A 13,119-nucleotide genomic window follows, 5' to 3' on the forward strand; every position below is an offset into this window, starting at 1 on the left:
TCCAGATGCCATGTGGACGTTTTGTTGGCATCTGACTCAGCACCGTTAAATAATCAAATAACACCGTTTACAAACATGTTGAAATCAGCTAATTTTACAAAGTTTAGGTAGGAAATTTGAAATTTTATTTTGTTCATGTTGATAATTGCATGGTACCATAGTTTGAGTATAAAAAAGGGTTTCGCAAATGGTTTGGGTTGATTTCCGCCGTTTTCCCCAAGACAAGTACATTATTTTGGTCCATTAATTATATATATTATTAATTAACAATTGTATACTTACGAATATAATGTAGTCTCGAAACTTAGGTTAAATTATATTATTAGTTTCATTAGTTGTGTATAATACAGAGAGATATAAAACTAATATAGAGATACAACTCTAATACACTAATACAAATATAATGCTGTAGCGGGTCGGATCCTAGTTTTCAAACGATTTTATAATATATAATTCTAAATTTCAAATTTAATTTAACTTGTTTTGAAATATTTTCCCCGCGTCATCGCAGGGGTCTGAATCCTAGTAATTACTAATTCTAAAACAAAATAATATGAAAAGATTATTGTTAAACAAACAAATTAATTTGAAAGCAACATTGATCTAATATTGATCTTTCGTTCATCATCATAGTTCCACCATCTACTCAAGTTATGATGGTGCATTTTCCCTGGTTTAGAGATTGAAAAACAAGAATAAGAAGGTAGCACTTCCGATTGACTGAACAGAAATTGAATGGGATTGCTAAGAAAAACTGAAGCTAGAGATTTCCAACTTTCTTTGCGATCCCAGTCAAGTGCTATTAAGTTCATCTGAGGTACTACCTTCTTCTTCCGTTCTAATCTCTAACCTAGAAACAAATTCAATACCAGCACTTGAATTGGATGGCAGAACCTTGTGAAAGAGACTTTAAATCCAAAAACTTGTGAACCATAACTACATGGAAAACCGATATAACATGCATGCATGCTATAATTGAAGAAATGGTTTGTGCACCGAAATCTATAATTGAAGAAATGCAATGTCCTAGCTTAGTTTAGTTCTTGCATTCTTAGTGTGCAAACTCTATTCCTTGTGGTTCGACCCTAAGTGCTATGATGATATGATCACTAGTGCTTTGGATATTAATTGGTAAAAATCACTATATCAGTGTCGATACCAAGTTGCAACATGTCTACTGCCATATCGGCATTCAAGAGAGGTTTACTCCCAGATGGCGAATTGTACAAGGAGCTAACCAAGTGTCAATGTAGAACGATGGAGGATGTGCTCTCGCGGGCATGGTGAAATGACCCGACCCATTTTTTTTTAATAATAAATAATCAATAATAATAATAAATAACTACAACTAGTGGTCCAATACCCACTAGCCACCTATCCACAACCACAACCAACAGCGGAACTAATAATGCCAATAAATATCTAATAATAAAATAACCAATAATAATCCATAACAACAATCTAATCATCAATCATCAGGAAACATGAAACCGACAACCTAGCAATGTTTCTAATGACCCAACTCTAGCAACCTAGCAACGCAAGAAAACATCCAATCGAGTCCCTAGAACATCCTCCTCTTCATCGCCTTGATTCCACGATAACACTTTGCCATTACCTACACCACAAACACATATTGAGGTGCATGAGTATTTGATAAACACTCAGTGAGGCAATCCTCCCATCTACTGGGCTATACACACAAGCAACATTGATTCCAATATTCCAAACAAACAACAAACAAGACATACAAACAAGGAAATCAGACATCATCTAGCTGGAAGGGAGGTGTCGACCGACACCAGTCAAGTGTCGACCAACACTGGCATTGGTGTCGACCGACACTACCCCACAGTGTCGATCAATTCCATTCTGCTGGTGTCCACCGACACCAAGTGGTGTCGATCGACACTACTCTGCAACTGCGATCCGCACGAAGGCAAGAGTCGAATCTCGCTCCCAAAACTTCACCAAATCGTTCAATACCCAAAACCCAAGCCGAAAACATCCATAGAAACCTGTAGCAACCAATCCCAGCAAGAAAAACACACAAAACAACAACAAACAAGCAAGAACAAGGAAATCAAAGGCTTAGATTAGCCATGGTCATGCACTCACCTCTTTGCTGGAAGATTCAGACCAAAAGTAACGAATCCAACCCTCCTAGAAAGCTTCTATCTCCTCCTTAGCCTCAAATCTCTCAAGAACAACCAACAATCTTCTCAAAAAATCACCAAAAATCTCAAGAACTCTTTTTTTTCCTCTTTTTTCTCTCAAAAGCGTTAAACGGCGACAAGAGAACTCCCCAAAACCTTTCTGGTCGACAAAACACTTAAATATCTCGGTTAGTGGTTTTTCCTAAACCAAACCGGTCCAAATCGATAATTAAATCGAACTGGTCGAACCAGAATGCACCTTTTGGTTCGCGGATGTTACAATTCTCCCCCACCAACATAGATTCGTCCTCGAACCTCGAACAACCATCAACCAAGGACTCCCGTGCAACCGTCTCCACGACCCGCTCTCTTCCGATCGATCTACGGAAGGTCATCTCTAGGCGATAGAGTCACGCTCCAGACATTATTTGCTCTCGACTTTTGGACTTTCCTTTACTCATAGGTCTAAACCTTGAGTTTTTATTGGCTCCTCATCACACCTAAGTCTGCATGCCATAATGTTGGCTCCTCATCGGGCCTAAGCCCGCATGCCATAATATAAAAGGAAGTCCAATATTCGTCTCTCGGGTTGCCACCCTACAGCGCGCCTCCGGATCGTCATCCGAAGTCGATATACCAACCATACTCTCGAGCCACAAAGTCTCATAATATGACGGTACTAGGAGAACTTAAGTCCCCCAAGAATCGCGAGCAAACAATTCTGAACACGTCTGAGTCCTATCCCTATCCATGTTTCCTTCCCATGGCTCGCGTAAAACATCACAATGTCCTACCAACCATATATTCCTCTCACTGGAATACCTCATGACCACACATGGATCATCTCACTGCCAAAAGGGCCAAACAAATGCCCTAAACAGGACTGCCACAAAGGCCAAACAAATGTCCTAAACAGGACCGCCACCAAGGCCAAACAAATGTCCTAAACAGGACCGCCACAAAGGCCAAACAAATGTCCTAAACAGGACCGCCACCAAGGCCAAACAAATATCCTAAACAGGACCGCCACAAAGGCCAAACAAATGTCCTAAACAGGACCGCCACCAAGGCCAAACAAATGTCCTAAACAGGACCGCCACAAAGGCCAAACAAATGTCCTAAACAGGACCGCCACCAAGGCCACTCGTCCCGAAAGACCGTCACAAAGACCACATGTCCCGAAGGACCGCCTAAACAGGCAACTCTGGCTAAACAGCCCGCCACAAAGGCCACACATCTGGCTAAACAGGCTGCCACAAAGGCCACACATCTGGCTATACAGCCTGCCACAAAGGCCATACATCTGGCTAAACAGCCTGCCACAAAGTCCACACAACGGCTAAACAGCCCACCACAAAGGCCACACAACGGCTAAACAGCCCGCCACAAAGGCCACACAATGTCTCAAAAGACCGCCACACACGGGCACAATGACTCAAAAATCCGCTACGAAGGCCACACAATTTCTCCAAAGACCGCCACACCCGGGCACAATGACTCAAAAGTCTTCCACGAAGGCCACACTAGCCCCTCCAAGGCTCCCAACCACTAAAAATTGACAATTCTAACTCCCATAAAACCTTCCATTTTTAGAACTTACCACTTTGGAATCTTTCCTCTTTTAGAAACTTCTATTTCAGGAAACTTTTCCTCAACACAATCATAGTCCCAAAGGACTCTCATCAAAGGAATCTTCTTCTTCCGAAGTTCCTTAATCCTTCTCTCGAGAACCCTCACTGGTCTCGCCTCCAAAGTCATGTTAGGCTGAAGATCCTCAGGAATCTTAGCTACCAACTGATCATCCTCACGGAGACACTTCCTCAACATAGAGACATGGAAAACCTTATAGAATGCACGCATAACCTTATGTAACTCCTGAACAAAATCTGCCCCGTAAATGCTCCTCTCCCTCACTTAAGTCCAGCATAACAGTGTACGACATGGCCTCTCATACAAAGCCTCATAAGGAGCCATCTTAATACTTGCCTGATAACTGTTGTTGTAAGCAAACTCTACCAAGCTCAAGTGATCTGCCCAATGGCCTCCCCAGTCCAACACACACATCCTCAGTAAATCCTCCAGCGTCTGGATCATCCTCTCTAACTGTCCATCTGTCTGGGGATGATAAGCTGTACTCATATGCACCTTAGTGCGCATCTCTGTCTGTAACGCTCTCGAGAACACCGAAGTGAACTTAGAATCCCTATCAAACACAATGCTCACTGGCACCCCATGCAACCTGACTATCTCCTTCACATACTTCTTAGCCAAGACCGCTGCTCCATCAGTCTTCTTAATGGCCAGAAAATGTGCCGACTTAGTCAACCGGTCAACAATGACCCAAATAGCATCAAACGTCCTGGACACTGGCAAACATACCACGAAGTCCATAGTAATCATATCCCACTTCCACTATGGAATGGGAAGACTCTTCAGTAATCCTCCTGGAACCTGATGCTTAGCCTTCACTAGCTGGCACACATAGCACCTCACGATCCAACTAGCTATATCCTTCTTCATCCCGACCCAATGATAGTACCTCTTGAGATCACGGTACATCTTAGTCGCTCCTGGATGAATAGAAAACTTGCTCCCATGAGCCTCTCTCAGGATCTCCTGCCTCAACTCCTCATCCTTGGGCACACAAATCCGACTGTGCACCAAAATAGTACCATTATCGGAGACCTGATACTCTGAATCAACATCCTTTGAGGCATTCACCAGCCCGAAATCCTTCTCCTGAGCTAACCGCACTCTGCTCATAAGATCTGCTCTATCAACCGCCTCCAAACCCAACGGTTCCTAAGAAACAGCACACAAACTCAAAGCACCGATCTCTCCTACCAGAGACTCCATCTCCTGCTCCTGAGCCGAAGCTACCCTCTTCCGGCTCAGAGCATCTGCAACCGAGTTAGCCTTACCAAGGTGGTAGGCTATCTCTAAATCATAATCCGCCACCAGCTCCATCCATCGCCTCTGCCTTAAATTCAGCTTGGGCTGAGTGAATATATACTTCAGGCTCTTATGATCTGTAAACACTTGTACCTTTGCACCATAAGATAAGATCTCCAAATCTTCTAGGCAAAAACCACAACACCCATCTCCCAATTCATGAGTAGGATAGTTGTCCTCATGCTTCCGCAACTGCCGCAAATCATAGGCAATCACCTTCCAATGCTGCATCAACACACACCCAAAACCAAGTCTGGATGCATCTGTACAACCCCGGCTCTAAGGGTGTGCAGGTGGTGCTACAACACCGGGGCCAAAGTTTTTTGCAAAAAAAATATATGACTTTAAGCTCCTAAAATTCTAATATTTTTATAAATAGGGTCCTAAATTTTGAAGTTTTGCAAATAACACCCTAAAACTTCAGGAAAAAAAAATTTGGGCACAAGGTCCAATAAAAGTTTGAGCCGGGCCTGCATCTGTATAAACCACATAGGGTTCTCCCTGCTCAGACAAAGCCAACACTGGAGTAGTAGTCAACATCTCCTTGAGGCTTGCAAAGCCTTCCTCACACTCCTGTGACCAAACAAAAGGAACATCCTTCCATGTCAACTTAGTCAACGGACGTGCTCTACTTGCAAACCCCTGCACACACCTCCTGTAGTAACCTGCCAGACCAAGGAAATTCCTGATCACTATGGCACTCTGCGGTCTAGGCCAATCCTTGATAGCCTGAATCTTCTCCGGATCTATAGAAACCCCATCTGCAAACATAATATGACCCAGAAAACCAATCTCACGCTGCCAAAAACTGCACTTGCTCAACTTAGCAAACAACTTCTGCTCCCGCAACTTCTCCAGAACTGCCCTCAAATGCACTGTATGCTCTTCGGGACTACTAGAATAAACCATGATGACGTCGATGAAAATGATGACAAACACGTCCAAAAACTCCTGAAATACGCTGTTCATCAATCTCATAAACGCTGCTGGTGCGTTAGTCAACCTAAACGGCAACACCACAAACTCATAAAGCCATACCTCGTCCTTCTACTTGACGAACACCACCGACGTCCCCCACGGTGAAGTGATAAGATGAATGATATCCTCACCATCTTAAAATCAACCCCTCTTGCCTTCCCAAAAGCCACTAGTAACTTGTCTCTTAGGGAAACTTCCATAAGATAGCTTAATCCAAAATTAGCTTTCTGCTTAGCAATTCTCCACAGCAAATCATCAATACGAGCGTAATAAAATAAACAAGTACCATACGTTCGCATCTTCTGATTCACCATATCAAATGCTTTGCAGGCTGCCAACTCAAACTACTTGACTTATTCCCTCTAACAAGCTTACCAAAACCTTGAATCTAGCAACTATGTCCAACTCCAATGAATTTCATCCAACATCGTCGCAACGATTAGTTTATCCTGCCATGAAGGCTTCTCGTGAACTTATGTATCTGGCAAACATGCCTTTCCCGGCTCATACCTGCTGAAACTCCCCTTCCCGGGACTCCAGCACCAACGGCCGCACAATCCTGGCGCAACAACCACACATTCATGACCACTCCGGTCATAAAACCCTGACCCACTGGTCAACACAGCCAAATCCCAAGATTAACCACCATCAATCTCTCGAGGTCTACATTCAGTCGTTATGTTTATACTCACGTCCTAGGCATTGCTTGCTCCCAACTCTACCACCCTTAGGTCGCAACCTTCGAGCCATACCGATATCACTCTTAGAATAGCGTCTTCGAGTTATACCGTCTCACTCTTGGACAACAATCCTCAAGATCTCGGTATCAGGGGAACATCATCCCCTCTGCAACCATCAATCTCTCAAGGTCTACATTCAGTCGTTATGTTTATACTCACGTCCTAGGCATTGCTTGCTCCCAACTCTACCCCCCTTAGGTCGCAACCTTCGAGCCATACCGATATCACTCTTAGACTAGCGTCTTCGAGTTATACCGTCTCACTCTTGGACAACAATCCTCAAGATCTCCGTATCAGGGGAACATCATCCCCTCTGCCACTCTCGGAGCCCTCAGCCCTTTGAGCTATCGGTATTCAGGGGAATCGCCATCCCTTTAGGAGCAACAATCCTTAATGACTATAAACATCTCCCGACCAAAAGTACCTCCTATGGTCCGAGTATAACATTGCAATGTTACACCTGCCCACTCAACTTCTAATATCCAACTAGATTAACACCAAGCAGCAAAATATCTGCTCCAACTGCATATATTCACATATCCGCCTCTCTAGGCTCGATACCTCTCGAGAAGAATCTCGCACCGGTCATCTAAAACTGCTCCATCCTCCTAACCTAAGATGGAAAGTCCTCAACATCCGCAGCCCTCGGCTGCATCCCACCACATGCGGCACAACTGGAGCATGCACTGGTACCCCTCTCGGTAACCGCTCCAACAGCACGTCAACAAATCCGCCAAGCGATCATCTCGACCCTGGGCTAAACTTGCTGCAACCCCACACCTGGGTTCCCAGCACATCCAGCACGCTCACCGGCTAACCCCCTCTGGTCCCTCCTGATACGCTTGCGACCCTCCGACGTACCTCCTCGTGGAAACTCTGGACCACACACTCGCTGGCCTCGGGACCCGCCCGACCATGACCACGACCACGTCCCCGTCCATGACCAACAACTCAAACACCTTTAACCACTGCACTTCCAAGAACAGAGGCTAACACGAAATCTTAACATAACACAAAGCACAAAAACCAAAACTTACCGTGGAATCACACTGTAGGCTCGAAGAGGATGTTCTAGGACTTCATGCCACACACAATTGACTAACTCACATAATCAATCAAGACATGCAATCCCAAATATCTACAGCAAAAATNATTCAAGAGAGGTTTACTCCCAGATGGCGAATTGTACAAGGAGCTAACCAAGTGTCAATGTAGAACGATGGAGGATGTGCTCTCGCGGGCATGGTGAAATGACCCGACCCATTTTTTTTTAATAATAAATAATCAATAATAATAATAAATAACTACAACTAGTGGTCGCATACCCACTAGCCACTTATCCACAACCACAACCAACAGCGGAACTAACAATATCAATAAATATCCAATAATAAAATAACCAATAATAATACATAACAACAATCCAATAATCAATCATCAGGAAACATGAAACTCGCAACCTAGCAATGTTTCTAATGACCCAACTCTAGAAACCTAGCAACTCCAGACAACATCCAATCGAGTCCTTAGAACATGCTCCTTTTCATCGCCTTGATTCCACGATCACACTTTGCCTTTATCTGATCCACAAACACATATTAAGATGCATGAGTATTTGATAAACACTCAATGAGGCAATCCTCCCATCTACTAGGCTATACACACAAGCAACAGTGATTCCAATTTTCCAAACAAACAACAAACAAGATATACAAACCAGGAAATCAGACATCATCTCGCTGGAAGGGAGGTGTCGACCGACACCAGTCAAGTGTCAACCAACACTGGCATTGGTGTCGACCGACACTACCCCATAGTGTCGATCGATATCGTTTTGCTGGTGTCGACCGACACCAAGTGGTGTTGATCGACACTACCTCTGCAACTACGATCCGCATGAAGCCGAGAGTCGAATCTCGCTCCCAAAACTCCACCAAATCGTTCAATACCCAAAACCCAAGCCGAACACATCCATAGGAACCTGTAGCAACCAATCCCAGCAAGAAAAACACACAAAACAACAACAAACAAGCAAGAACAAGGAAATAAAAGGCTTAGATTAGCCATGGTCATGCACTCACCTCTTTGTAGGTGAGTGCATGACCATGGCTACACATTGACCATATTGTCTATTTAAAAGCCAATGTAGAGTCAATGTGTACCCAATTCAAGAAATTGGTTAGAGATAATATTGTCTATCTAAAGCCGATGCGTGGTTAGGAACCACATTGTCTATTGAAAACCAATGTATAGTCAATGTGTAGCCAGTTCAAGAAATTGGTTAGAAACCACATTGTCTATTTATAGCTGATGCATCAATGTGTAGCCAATTCAAGAAATTGGTTATGGCTGCACTGCCGTTTCTGAACAAATGTGGAATCAATATAAAGCCAATTCAAAAAATTGGCTAGGACCACATTAACGTTTTAGAGCCAATCCGGGGTCAATGTGAGGCCAATTCAATGAAGTGGATATGGCCAAATATCGACTTAGACCAACACTGAGTCAGTTGTGTATCCAATTCAAAGAATTGGAGCCAATGCGAAGTCAAGTTATGGCCAGTTTAGGTAACTTTTTTTACGATAACTATATCGTTTTAGAGCCGATGTGAAAGCAATTCACCAAATTAGCGAAGGCTAGACCGACAAATTGGAGCCAATACGGAACCAATGTGTAACCAATTCCAGAAATTGGTTATGGCAGCATTTTGGTTTGAGAACCAATGCGGGATCAGTGTGTAGCGAATTCAAAAAATTGGTTATGATAACTTTATCGTTTTAGAGCCAATGTGAAGCCAATTCACCAAATTGGCTAAGGCTAAACCGTCAATGCGGGATCAATGTGTAGCCAATTCAAGAAATTGGTTATGACAACTTTTTCATTGTAGAACCAATGCAGAGCCAATTCACTGAATTGGCTATGACAAAATTGTCATTATTAAGTCAATGTGGAACCAATGCGTATCCCATTTGCAAATTCAAGTAATTTGGATACAACAGCTTTATTGTTTTAGAGCGATGTGAAGCCAGATTGGCTAAGGCTAAATCGTGAATGAAGAACCAATGTAGGAACAATGCGTACCCCATTCAGTGAATTGGGTATGACTATATTGTCGTGGCAAGGCCAATTAGGAGCCTTTACATAGCCGTCTCAAAGAATTGGCTTCAAGAACAATGTTACTTCAAGAACAATGTTACTTCAAGTTACTATGGTGTCATTGCGAAACATTACAAACCTTGACACACCCCAATGGCAAATTGAAGTCTATTAAATACGTTGACATATGTTGCAGCCCCAGACTGCAGTTGTAGGAATTGAGTGTTCGTGCACTGAAAATCACCGCACAAATCAAAGTACGACAATGTTCTACTATCACCGAAGGCAAAGAGCAAAATCACATCATGTGAAGGAATCAACATGGATTGAAGCAATACGACCACGAAAATCAAATGCAGAAAAAACAGGTTAAGTCTAAAAGTATGTTGTGACTTATACAAATATTTAGTTTTTCTATTTATGGTTTATTAAAATGATACCATTTATCAATAGTTAGCTAACAAAGTTCTTATATTGTACCTGGCATATGTTAACTAATATGTCTACAATCGAACCAGATCCTAACCAAACATACATAAGTATAGTTTCATACATCACTACAAAAAAACTATTGTGTTAAATAATTTATTTTATATTTTTGCATCAGATTTAAATGATGTATAAATAACTTGTATCACTTTTAAAAACGATTTACTATTTGTTGATGCAAATAATTTGTATCAGTTTATTTCAAACTGATGCTCTATTAAATCAGTTATAACAAATGATTTTAATTATTTGTGTCAGTTTTTTGTAAATGAATTTTAATTTTGGTATCATTTATGAATAACCGATACTAATAAAATATTTTTTGTTTTAATAATACAAAAATTAATAACAGATTTTTTACATTAAACATTTTTGAAATTATTTTTAATATGCAGAAAATTGTTTTTGATATCTATTAAAATCTTTTCAAATCTTTACTAATATCTTTTTATTAAATTCGTTACTTAAAAAAATAGTAAAAACAAAAACAAAACCCAATTATTATAGATTCATCAACGATTTACAAAAGAAAAAAAAAGTAAGATGAACTTAGATCATAAATTCATAACCTAGCTATGGTTTTTTCTTGCTTAAGTGTTATATGTATTTCTCCATGCTTAAGTGTTATATGAAACACATATTACTTGTCTTCCATGCCTTTTTTTCCAGATTCTTGATGACATTGTTGTTTCATCTTGAGATTTTCTGACTATATAACCAAAAATAACAGAGAGAAAAGTTAGAATTCTACATGAGATAATAAAAAATTGATTAAAAAAATATGGAGAAGAAAATTACACTTACCTTCAAATCTTCTAAGATGTGATGATAATATGCTGAAGATGTGTTGTAGATGCATAATTTGTTTCACCAGTAGTTGTCTTGTTGATAATAAAAAAAGTATTTATGCAAAAGTTGTTGTTTTGATCAAAATAAAAAAAACAGGTTTCGGTATTTTAAATATTAAAACCACATCTGGAATCCAAACAAAAAATATATGTTTATAATTATTAATTTATGGAAATGATTTGTGGTATATTGATTTATTGTTTTAATAATATTTTATTATGAGATCAATTTTGTATCATTTATTAATTGAGATTTAATTTGCATCATTATATTAAGTGATGTAAATTTATATTTTTGTTAAATATTTTTGAAGTGATGCAAGTTAAAATAAATTTGTGTCACTTTTATTGAACTGATGTCAAATTATTCCATTACCACATCAATAATTACAATTGATACTAAACCACATATTATGCATCATTTATCAATAAGTCATTTAAATTAATATCATTTACATTTGTGATACTATTTAAATGATGCAATCAACTATTTTTTTTGTAGTGCATGGACATTTTTGTCAATAATTTTTCAAATGGCTAATGTGTGGAAAATATATTTGACTTTGACCAAAATTGGTTAAAAAAACTCACCATATTGCTAATATATGTAAATTACCCCCAAAAAAATCATTTAATTTTATGCATTATTAGTTAGTTATTATGGTAAACTTTAAGAAAAACAATTATTGATTTAAAGTCTTAAAAAATGTATTTTTTAAAAATCAAAGCACTTGTAGTCGACCATTAATATTTTTCTAAAAAATATTTTTATTGCATACAAAGAACATGATTTTATTAAGGATTAGGATATTAAACCAATATTAATGACAAAACACCAACTATGTGACCCCTCAATTTTCGAATGGTTCTTTCCCCAACTATATAACGAGTTAGAAACACTTTTATAATGGACTGTTGAATTGGTAAAGATGGTGTCCAACATGGGAAACTTATTTAAAGAAGAGTAAAATATCTTATCTACCAGAAACAATTAATTTGCTAAAAAGAGAAACAATAGGGATATCTTACGCTCATCGGCACATGTGTCATCAATTTACCATTGACTTAAGCTGTCTTTATATAACAACATGCTATAATTGAATAACATCAATTTAGATTGAATACTGACCACTACAACTACAATAATGGATCTTACTTCTTGCATATAGTGTCCATGTATCATATATATATATATATATATATATAACGCTTATATGAGTATTATATAAAAAAAATTAATAATTTTTATTCACCAGCATATCAAGCCTACTAAATCGAATTTAATGTACAATATAACTATTTATCGAAGAGTTTATACGGTCATATTCATTACTGTTTTAAATTTGTTTTCTTGGGAAACAGTGTTTTAAAATTCTAAAATAGATAATTAGCTACGTTTCACGGATGTTTCCATTTTATTTGTCATAATTTTTTGAAAAAAAAATTGAAAGTGGAGACTGAAGATTATATTACTGGTTAAATTAGACTTAGTTAGATTGATTTGCCCTTTATATTAGTAAACAATGGTATTTGGAGGATTTTTCCTATATTTTCCTTTTTTATTTTTTTCTTTATTTCTGCAGAAAACCCTATATTTTTTTATAACTTTAGATTTAATACTTTTTTATAATACTTTGAATACCTAACACATCTAAAGAAAAACTAGTTTATCTTATGCTCAATTGGTAAAGATTTCTAGCAAAAGCTTAGAGATCCCTGGTAATTAAGAGTGCTTTTTGAAACAAAACCATATAACATATCCGGGTTTGAGGGGATGTAAAATTCAAAATATATTATAAAATTTTATATAATAAAGTGTGTGCTTGTTGTTGTTTACTCAATTAATTATAATGGTTTTAA

Source organism: Camelina sativa, chromosome 4 (genome assembly GCF_000633955.1).
Source record: "Camelina sativa cultivar DH55 chromosome 4, Cs, whole genome shotgun sequence".
NCBI classification, from domain to species: domain Eukaryota; kingdom Viridiplantae; phylum Streptophyta; class Magnoliopsida; order Brassicales; family Brassicaceae; genus Camelina; species Camelina sativa.